We start from the raw sequence: 10,035 nt of genomic DNA, 5'->3' as shown, positions 1-10,035 counted from the left end.
GAAGAAAAGGAAGATACAACATTAAAATTCCTACTGTGCACTGTTTGATATGGTAAATAAAGTCTAAATTATGCCCGGGGAAAGTATATTGGTATCTCTGGGCTACTTACATTTTGAATTTGTAGCTGACACTATAAATTAGCTAGGATGAAAGTGGTTCTAGATTAGATGATATTGAGAAGGAAACATGTTAAGAAAATAAAACTTGCAGATTAATTGTAACTAACACATTTTGACTGCAAGTTCACTGTAATTTAACTCCCTCCATCTAATATACAACTATGTAGCCCAAGTTATATTACCTTAATTTGCACTTAGAGCAGAATAAGGTCCAATGTTTGATCTGTTGTTGAGGTGTGAGTTACAAATTTTGGTAAAATTCTAGTTAATTGACTTCTTGCTATCTTGGAAAAGGTTTAGGTTAGGAAAATGGAACTTTTAAGGATGGGTCTACAGGCTAAAGTATGTCCCAGGAAGGTATTTTAAAGTACCCACCTCCACTCCTTCTCCCTTTAGAGGGCCCTGAAATTTGCCTACATGACAGGTCTATACCTATTGAAATTGTGACAAAACAACATTTTACCTCAATTTTCAGTTACTAGTTGCTTTTTCTCTGCCTGTAGTTTTGGAAATACAATTCCTGTTATTTGAGTAGAATTCTGAGCCATATCAATGTTCTTTTTTCAAAATTTAGGAAATGTATTTGCATATCTTTAAAACCTTATAAAATGGAATTGAGCAAAGTTATGAAGCTGAAAACAATTTTGTTGTACTTCAATTAAGCAGAAGATCTATTTTGCAAGGTTTCATTTACATAACACACATATTTTTAAAGGTCATCAAAGGTCAGAGGGAGAAGGAGTGGAGGTAGTTGCTTCAAAATACCTTCCTGGGACATACTGCAGCCTATAGATTCATCCCTGAAAGTTTCATTTTCCTAACCTAAACCCTTTCTGAGATAACAAGAAGTCAATTAACTAGACCTTACCTTAGACCCTTCTGAGCCATCAGTGGCACATAGGGCATCAACAAAGTCTCTCCATCCATCACGAAGCTGTGCAGCTGCAGTGATATCTTCCCATTGCAGAGTGAGGGAAGTTTTTGCCTTTTTTAGGTCCCGATCATGCTGCCTATGCAGTGTGTGTTTTGGTTGGCCTCATCTTTGTCTTCCTTCCGGCTGCCATTGATACACTCTAGAGGGAAGTCTGTCTTTGGGCATGCGTAAAACATGACTCAAATATGTCCATCTTTGTTTCTTCAAAACTTTGGTCACTATGGGATAGTTTGTTTTCAGCCAGTTTCCGGTTTGTTTCATTTCCCTATTGGTAATTTTCTGATGCCAACTGCTTTTGAGGATCTTTCAAAGGCAAATGTTTTCAAATCCAAGGATACATTTCTCAAGTTGTTGGTTGAGTTTCCAACATTCACTGGCGTACATCAATATAGACAACACATTGCTGTTGAACAGGTGCAATTTTAAATGAAGTGAGTATTTGTTGCTTCTCCAAATTTGTGTTATTCTGTTGAAGGTGCCTGATGCTTGTCCAATCCTTCTCTTGATTTCAAATGTTACACTCCTTCTCTTGATTTCAAATGTTACATTGCCAGTATTTTCTATCCAGCTTCCTAAGTATTTAAATTCTTGGACCTGTTCAACAGATTTATTGGAGCATTGAAGAGTTAGGGGGAGCCAGATGTGGACATACTTTTTGATTTATCAATGTTGATCAACAATCCAACCTCTAGGGCTTTTTCTGAGATTTTATCAAATAGCAGCTTTAATTGATCTTATATAATAATTGACAAAAGTTTACTAGGTATTGACATTATGTTAATACCTCTCCAGTTGCCACAAACAAGTGCATTGCCTTTTTTGAAGAGCCTAATAATGGTTCCTTTTGTCCAGTCACTGGGCATTTTCTGTTCACTCCATATCTTGAGTTAGTAGCTCAACCCAAACTGTCATGCAGTCACAGACTGAAGTTTTCAGCATCTCAGATGTAATGCCATCTACTCTTGGCATTCTTCCATTCCTTAGCTTTCTAACAGTGGTTATGATTTCTTCTGAAGACAGTGGTTCTTCATTTACATTAAGAATCATAAATGGAGTGTCAGGAATTAGATCTTGGTTTATTTAGTAGGTTCTCAAAGTGGGTTGCCCACCTCTTGTCAATCATCAAAGGGTCTGTCAAAAGGGCTCCATTCTCGTCCTTTACTAGATTAGTCCTGTTAGGTTTGACTCCAATCATCTCATTGGTTAATCTATGGACTGTTTTTGAATCTCCCTTCTTTGCTGCTTCTTCTGCCAAAACTGCTTTCTGTTCAATAAATTGCCTCTTGTCAGTCCGGGCACTCTTCTTTACTTGTTTGTCTATTTCTCTTTATGAGACTTGCAGAACAATTAATTCAGATGTGTCTGAGGCCGCCAGAATGGAAAGTTTGGCTGATTTTCTTACATCAATTAGTTTCCAGGTTTGTTCAGAAATCCATCTTTCTTTCTTTTTCTTCTTATAGCCTAATTTCTCCTCTGTAACTTCTCTGGACGTGGTTTTAAGTTTCTCTCACTTGCGTGTGACATCAGCCCTTGGTTCTAATTCCAATTGCAGAGCTTCAAATCTATTTGAAAGTTCTAATTGGAACATTCATGCTGTTCCCTTGTTGTTAGTTTCCCAACATTGAAGGGTTTTTGTGTTGTCAGTTTATTGTTTTTCTGTGTTGCTTTTAACTTTAAATGGATCTTAGCAACCATGAGGTTGTGGTCTGATTGTATATCAGCGCCTCTGTAGCCTCTCATGTCGAGTAGACTATTCTGCCATTTGTGTGAAAAGAAGAGGTGATCAATTTGATTGCACGTGCGGCCATCTGGTGAAGTCCATGTATATTTGTGAATGGTCTTGTGTTGAAACAATGTACCTCCTATGACAAGGTTGTTGTTCAGGGCAAAGTCGACAAGTAGTGCTCCGTTTTTGTTCATATCACCTATTCCATGTTGTCCCATGACTTCAAAACAGTAATTGTGACAAGATCCTACTTTTGCATTGAGATCACCTACGACACATATGATATTGTGTCTAGGAATTTCTGCAATAACACTTTGTAGTGTTTCATAAAAGTTGTCTTTCTCTATTTCATCCGCTTTGTTAGTTGGTGCATAGCAGGCAACAATTGAGAGTTTTCCATGAGCTGACCAAAATTGTGTGTAAATGATTCTTTTGTTTACAGGTGTCCATTTTAGCATTGCTCGCCTAGCTGCAGGTGACATCAGTACACCCATACCTGCTTGGCGTCTGTTTTCATGTCCACTGTATGCAAGGACATAGCCATCTTGTAGGGGTTCCATCCTGCTACCAAGCCATCTAGTTTCACTAATTGCTGTTATGTCTATATTGTACTGTATCACTTCTTTCAGTATCTGTTCAATTTTTGAGATCTGGCTCATTGTTCTCACATTCCAAAATCCGAGCTTCAGTTGTTGCTTTGTAGTCAAAAATTGGGTCTGGGGGCATGCTGAGGTTGTTAGGGAAGTAGTAGTCATATCCGAGGCTAAAGTTGATGATTCAGTTGCTGATTTCTTTTTGCAGGGACAGGTAGCAAGCCTATCGCCCCAACCCTCTTCCTTTTGCAACCAGACTTGGAACCGGCTATGGTGGAATTAATTTTATTTTTTTTTTTTTTTTACTAGAATTTTACCAAAATTTTTTACCCAAAATATGAAAGAACAGCATTTTGACTTTGTTTGTGCTTCCAGCTCAGTGCCATGCCTTTCAATTAAGAGTGTGCTAGGATAGATGCAATATAAGCCCACTTAGTAATAGTGACCACAGATAGGGATTATAAAGGGAACCATTCTGTAGTTTAGAGTATCTTCTGTAGTTTATTATTCTTATCTTCTGGGTAAAATTCTAGTTAATTGACTTCTTGCTATCTTGGAAAGGGTTTTGGTTAGGAAAATGAAACTTTCAGGGATGGGTCTACAGGCTAAAGTATGGCCCAGAAAGGTATTTTAAAGTACCCACCTCCACTCCTTCTCCCTCTAGAGGGCCCTGAAATTTGTCTACATGACAGGTCTATACATATTGAAATTTTGACAAAACAACATTTTACCTTATTGTTCAGTTACTAGTTGCTTTTCTCTGCCTTTAGTTCTGAAAATGCAATTCCTGTTATTTGAGTAGAATTTGGAGTCATATCAATGTTTTTTTTTCAAAAGTTAGGAAATGTATTTGCATATCTTTAAAACCTTATAAAATGGAATTGAGCAAGGTTATGCAAGGTTTCACTTTTATAACACACATATTTTTAAAGGTCATCAAAAATCAGGGCCCTCTAGAGGGAGAAGGAGTATAGGTAGTTGCTTCAAAATACCTTCCCGGGACATACTTTAGTCTGTAGATTCATCCCTGAAAGTTTCATTTCCCTAACCTAAACCCTGTCTGAGATAGCAAGAAGTCAATTAACTAGAATTTTACCATCTTATGTAGTTTAGAGTAGGCACAACATCAATTTCTGATAGTGTGAGTTGGTTGGGTATGACAAGCAGCATCAGCATCCTAGCACAAATTTTCATTCCAGGCTACATAGGTCTATATGTTAATCACTATTTATGAGACATGATGTCTCCTGTTGTATATTAAAGGTTTGGCTTCCCATTCTTTTTCAAGTCTCATGTCTCCTCACTTAAACAGATCTAATCATTGATGACCCTTTGGCTAAAGAAGTCTTATCTGATTCTACAGTTAAAACCATACCTATGAAACTTCTTGAATAGCCTTTTGTTGGGTAACTGGTTAAAGAGCTTGTTTTGGGGCTGGTCAACAAATTTAAATGTGAGTAGCATGTCACTCACCTACATTGACATTGGCATATATAGGGCCTACATTAACATTGCTAAGGATATTTGGTATAGGATGAGGGCAGTCCAAGGCAACCAACCAGCTGGTGGAAAGTTATATTGTGGTCTTAGTTTTTAGCAAGGCCCATCCAATTTAAGATTTGAAGTTTTTTAGTGAAGTTGACAAACTTTAGAAGTTATCAATCAATTTAATAAGGGGTGCATTGGTGAAACCTTGTTTAACTGATATTATTGCATACTCTCACACAAAGCATGATATCTTCCTAAACCTAGCAGAAAAGCTCACAATTACCTCTATAGTTAAACATACTGTCAAATCAATGATCTCAATTTGGTTATCTTGACTATGAAAATTCAGATGTTTTTCAAAGTGAATTCAAGAATGTGTGTTATACTTAAAGAAAACTTGACTTAGTTCCAAGAAATTGCCTCTATTCTTGGATGAAGAGTCATCTTAATACCATCCTAAAGGTAAACCCTGACATAAGGTTCAGTTGAAAAATATTTGAAAAAATAATCTCCATTTTCAATAATGTCCTGCTCTTGTTGTTTTAGAATTCATTGGCAGACCACTGGTAAACTAGATCTAGGAGGACCCTGACCCCCTCCCTCCTGATGTATCTATCTGTCTTCACTTTTGTTTTAATAAATTTGTTATTTTGGTCTAGAAATCCCTAATTCATCTTAATCTGTCTGAAAGCTTTGAGGTCTTCCAGACCTTTAGTGCTCTTGTGTTGATTACTGCCCATTGAATCTCCACTGCTTCTTCTCCTACTCCTTTTCAAGTTGTTTTTTGAAGTACTGGATGGAGAGAGCACTGACAGTTGAATTTTTAATTGATTCCAGTGGTTTATGACTCTTCTCAAAAAGAATGATTGGCAAGTTCTTGATCAGGAGCTTGACTTTGGTAGCTTTTTGGATTGTCCTCTTGTGTTATGCTGGCTGGAACTGAGATTGCTGTCAAAAATTGCTGACTTTTCAATCTGCAGCTTGTAAGTATGTATCATATTGCTGCAAAGTATCTGTAAACTAAAGTGGGTAGTTCAAGGTACCTGAGGTGGTCCTCACATGAGGTTGATGTAAGACTTTTTATGTATTTTGTTGCTTGTCTCTGTACATTTTTGATGAGCCTCACATCTTGTCAATAAGAAGAACCAGCAAGACACAAGCCAAAATTGAGATGGGGTCTGACAAGAGCTTGGTAAAATTATAGCAAACAGTATTACAGGCTTTCGTATAAAGTGAATATACCACTTAATGCCTTTTTTATGCTCTTTACAAATATAATAATCGCTTCTACCAGAAATTCATATTTAAGCACTTTTTAACCTCTTAAAAATGACCTAAATATGGGGTATAAAAAAGGCTTAAAACATTGGTCTCAAACTTATAACATTGAACTCAAACTTACTGTTTCATTATAAATCCATTTTTTAATGTTATATTATCCACAAGCACTGATTTTCCACAATTAAATTGGATAAATAAATTTTATCAATGTTATGGTATTTTCTTCTTCCCTGTCACCGAAATTTCAATTATAGCATGCGTTTTTGGTCGTTTTTTTACAAAATGATAGGATATTTGAAATTGCAAATCTGTAATAGTTTAGAAACAAATTTGGGCTATATATTTGCACATCAGGGGGTGGGGGTAAAGCATAGCATATATTAAATCCGTAAACTAACCATTGCTGCATTTAATATAGTTAAATTTATAGCAAACAGTATAACTGGCGTTCATAATAGCTGGCTTTCATATTTTCGACCAAAAACGCATGCTTTTATTTAAAATTTGATGTCAAGGAAGAAGAAAACGTCATAACATTTGAAAAATTAATTTATCCAAATTAATATTGGAAAATCAGTGCTTGTGGATTATATAACATTAAAAAAAATTGATTTATAATGAAACAGTAAGTTTGAGATCAATGTTATAAGGTATTTAAGGTTCGAGACCAATTTTCTTTGCCATTTTATACCCCATATTTAGGTCATTTTTAAAAGGTCAAAAAGTGCTCAAATCTGAATTTCCGATAGAAGCGACTATTATATTTGTAAAGAGCATAAAAAAAGGCATTGAGTGGTATATTCACTTTATATGAAAGCCAGTAATACTGTTTGCTATAATTGTACCAAGAGCTTTACATAGTTTTTTAAATATAGATCCATGTCTGCTATTAATAGTCCATTTAGTAATCCAAGACTAGAGCTTGCACAGGAAACAACATCCTGAACATGGCTATGAAATTTAAACTTATCACCAATGATCATGTCAAGATCCCTTTCTTCTGCTCTGCTCTCTTACTTTTGTGGTGGGATTATAGATTGTATAGTTAGCCATTGGGTTATTAGGTCCAAAGTGTAATGCAGAGCATTTGCCTGTGTTAAATTGGAGAAGTCAGTCTTGGGTCCAATCTTGTAGCTCATCTATGTCATGTTGGATGCTTTGGGGGTATGCAATACCAAAGAGTTTGACACCATCAGTGAATAGGGGCATGCCATTGTTCATATGGTTAAATATGTCATTGATGTAAATCAGAAAGAGAGTTGCACCCAGTACAGTATCCTGTGGTACTCTGCTCATTACTTGGGCCTTGTCAGAGTAAATTAATTAGTCATCTGTTGCAAATAAGCAAACCTTCTGCTTGCAATTTGTAAGAAATTTCATTGACCAGTCTACAACAGCCTGACTGATACCTACAGTGGATATATGTGCTTGAGTATTTTGACTACAACTGAGGTCAGGCTAATAGGCTGATAATTTTCAGGCTTTGAATGGTTTTATTTCTTGAAAACTGGTGTAATATTGGCTATTTTCTAGTCTGCTGGCAGCTCTCTAGAAGTAAGTGATTTCTGGAAAATTTTCCTAAGTGGTTCTGCTATGATTGCTGCAGTTTCTTTTACAAAAAGCTTGGGATGTAGGTTATCAGGTCCTGGCAACTTGTTAGTATCTAACATCTCTAAGCGTCTGAGAATCTCTGTGAGTGATAAAGTGATGCTATCCATTGGGGTTTTTACAATCTGTTCTGGTGTAGGAAGTAAAGGACCATTTGGCTCAGTAGTATAAACAGAAACTAATTGCTGATTTAGTAAGTTTGAAAGTTTGTTGATGTCAGTTATATCTTCATCTTCCTCTGACACCACTTTCCTGATGCCTTGTCTATTATAATCTTGGCTAGAGACATATTGCCATAATTTCTATGGGTTTGTTTTAGCTTGATCTTCAAGCTTAGATTCAAAGCTTGTATACAAATTGCATTTCAAGTTTTTAAGTTTGTTCTTGCTCTTTGAGAATTTAAGAATCCTAAAGATTTTTGACAGATTATATTTTTTGCACATTTAAGATGGACTAATGGCTCTACATATTTCTTAGAAATTTTTTTTCCTATTGTTCTAACCTATTTTCATGAATTTTTCAAGTTGATCATGACCTCCTTCCTCAATCAATTGCCTATGCACAAAACTGTAGACCATGTCTTCCTCTGTTTTAATCCAGCCAGCTGAATTGTTTATAGTATTCAAAAGCATCTCAATGGATTGATAGAAAAGCTTTAAAATCATAGAACTGAAAATTCTCAGGCCACCAAAAATTGGTAAATTTTCAGTTTACATCTTAGTTTAGCTAGAATGATAGTAATTTATCACTTCTTGTCTTTTTTACACTTGTTCATAATTCAGTAATTGCTTTTTGGTGAAATTACATTTTGAGCCCTTAAAGGGCTTATAACAGCCCATAGTAACCAGTTGAAAAGTATGTTTCTTAAAAAAAAAGACTGGCTAGTGAGAAAAAATTGTCATTTGTAGCTGAATCAGAAGTGGTAATTATTATCTTCATTAGTTTTTGTAGTAAAATGTTATCTTGACATCCAATTTAAATAAATTTCTAAAAAGAACTAGAAACCCCCAAGAAACTATGTCAGTTTTGCTGTGACAATATTTTCAAGGGGTTTTAGGCTCTTTTTAAGAACTCATACAAGTTCATTTTCAAGATAACATTTTCCTATTGAGATTACAGAAAATAATAATTACCTATTGTGAATGAACTACATATGACAATTCTTTCTCACTAGCCAGTTTTTTAAAGATTTATTTTATTTTTGCTGCTATAGACTGCTTTAACCTTTTGGGGTCCCATTAAGGTTTCAAAATAAAAATTGCCCCAGAAACAATAACCGAACTAATGAAAAGGTATTTAGTGATGTATCCACTTTCATCCTAACTAATTATATTGAAAACTGCAAACTTACCTAAAAATCTTAAACAAAGTGTGTGACTTGACAAAATGAAAATCTTCCACCTAGAAGGGAAAAATAAAATGATAAGTAATTTTTTTTTGTCAGCTCATTCTTTGCTTTCAAACATAATTACCAAAAATCAAAATAGTATTCCCGGTTCTATATATCTTTGTAGTTTTTGTATTTGTAATAAGAAATTTTAAAATAATTTTCTACTGTCTTTCTGCATGCTTGAAATGAAGCAACAGACTAACAGGGTCTTGCAAGCATCATTAAGTTTGGTGTGTCTAGCTAGCAAGTCAATTAGACCTGGGGATTGGTCTACTGCAGTAGGTTACATGAATGGTTTGCTCAGGTACTTCAAAACATAGCAGACTCAAACTTTGTCACAGTGTAAATATAAGATAGACAAGAGCAGCAGTTTGTCCCCTCTGGATGAAAAAACAGCAAAAAAAAATGTGCAACTATAATTCATTCTGCTGCATGCCTCAAGCATGTGAGATACATAAAAAATATATAATTTTCTTATTCATTTTTTTCTTAAAATAAAAAAAAGGCACACTTTTCCAAGAATAAACTTCCTGTTTTTTTAAATTATTGTGAATTTCTTAGATATTTTGTCTATCTTTGTGTTGTATTTCAAAATAATTCCTATTTTGTTTTGTTTTTTCACTTTAAATGTTGATTGTAGGCAAGAAGCTATTGATCAAAGTTTATTTTACAGTAAAAAGCAGTGTTTGAACGAGGTCATTTACCTTTGCTCATACCCAATAATTTTCAGTAAAACCATTGCCTTGTTCTAAAAAAAATTATTGATGTAGAATTACATTCAATTAGTCCTCAGTGCGAGTTCTTTAGTCATGTTCAGCACCTCCCAGAAATCCTCATAATCCACAATGTAGTAGGCTAGTCAAGTTTATGTTGCAGAAATTAAAACACCTTAGAA

At 35.1% G+C, this 10,035-nt stretch overlaps 1 protein-coding gene across 2 annotated transcripts in view; it reads left to right on the top strand.

Moving 5' to 3' along the window:
- The window catches only part of LOC136030360 (uncharacterized), a 74,034-nt gene continuing 63,999 nt past the window's right edge, over positions 1-10,035 (top strand). Inside the window, exon 1 of one of the 2 annotated variants that reach the window (XR_010618262.1) lies at positions 1-52. The gene's annotated coding sequence lies outside the window, so the exon portion shown is untranslated. The remainder of the gene's footprint in view (positions 53-10,035) is intronic. The other variant, XM_065709282.1, reaches the window with a different exon arrangement.

This window comes from Artemia franciscana, chromosome 8 (assembly GCF_032884065.1).
Source record: "Artemia franciscana chromosome 8, ASM3288406v1, whole genome shotgun sequence".
NCBI lineage: Eukaryota > Metazoa > Arthropoda > Branchiopoda > Anostraca > Artemiidae > Artemia > Artemia franciscana.
Note: the sequence above shows the minus strand (reverse complement) of the source record. Positions and strands in the feature narration are given on the sequence as shown.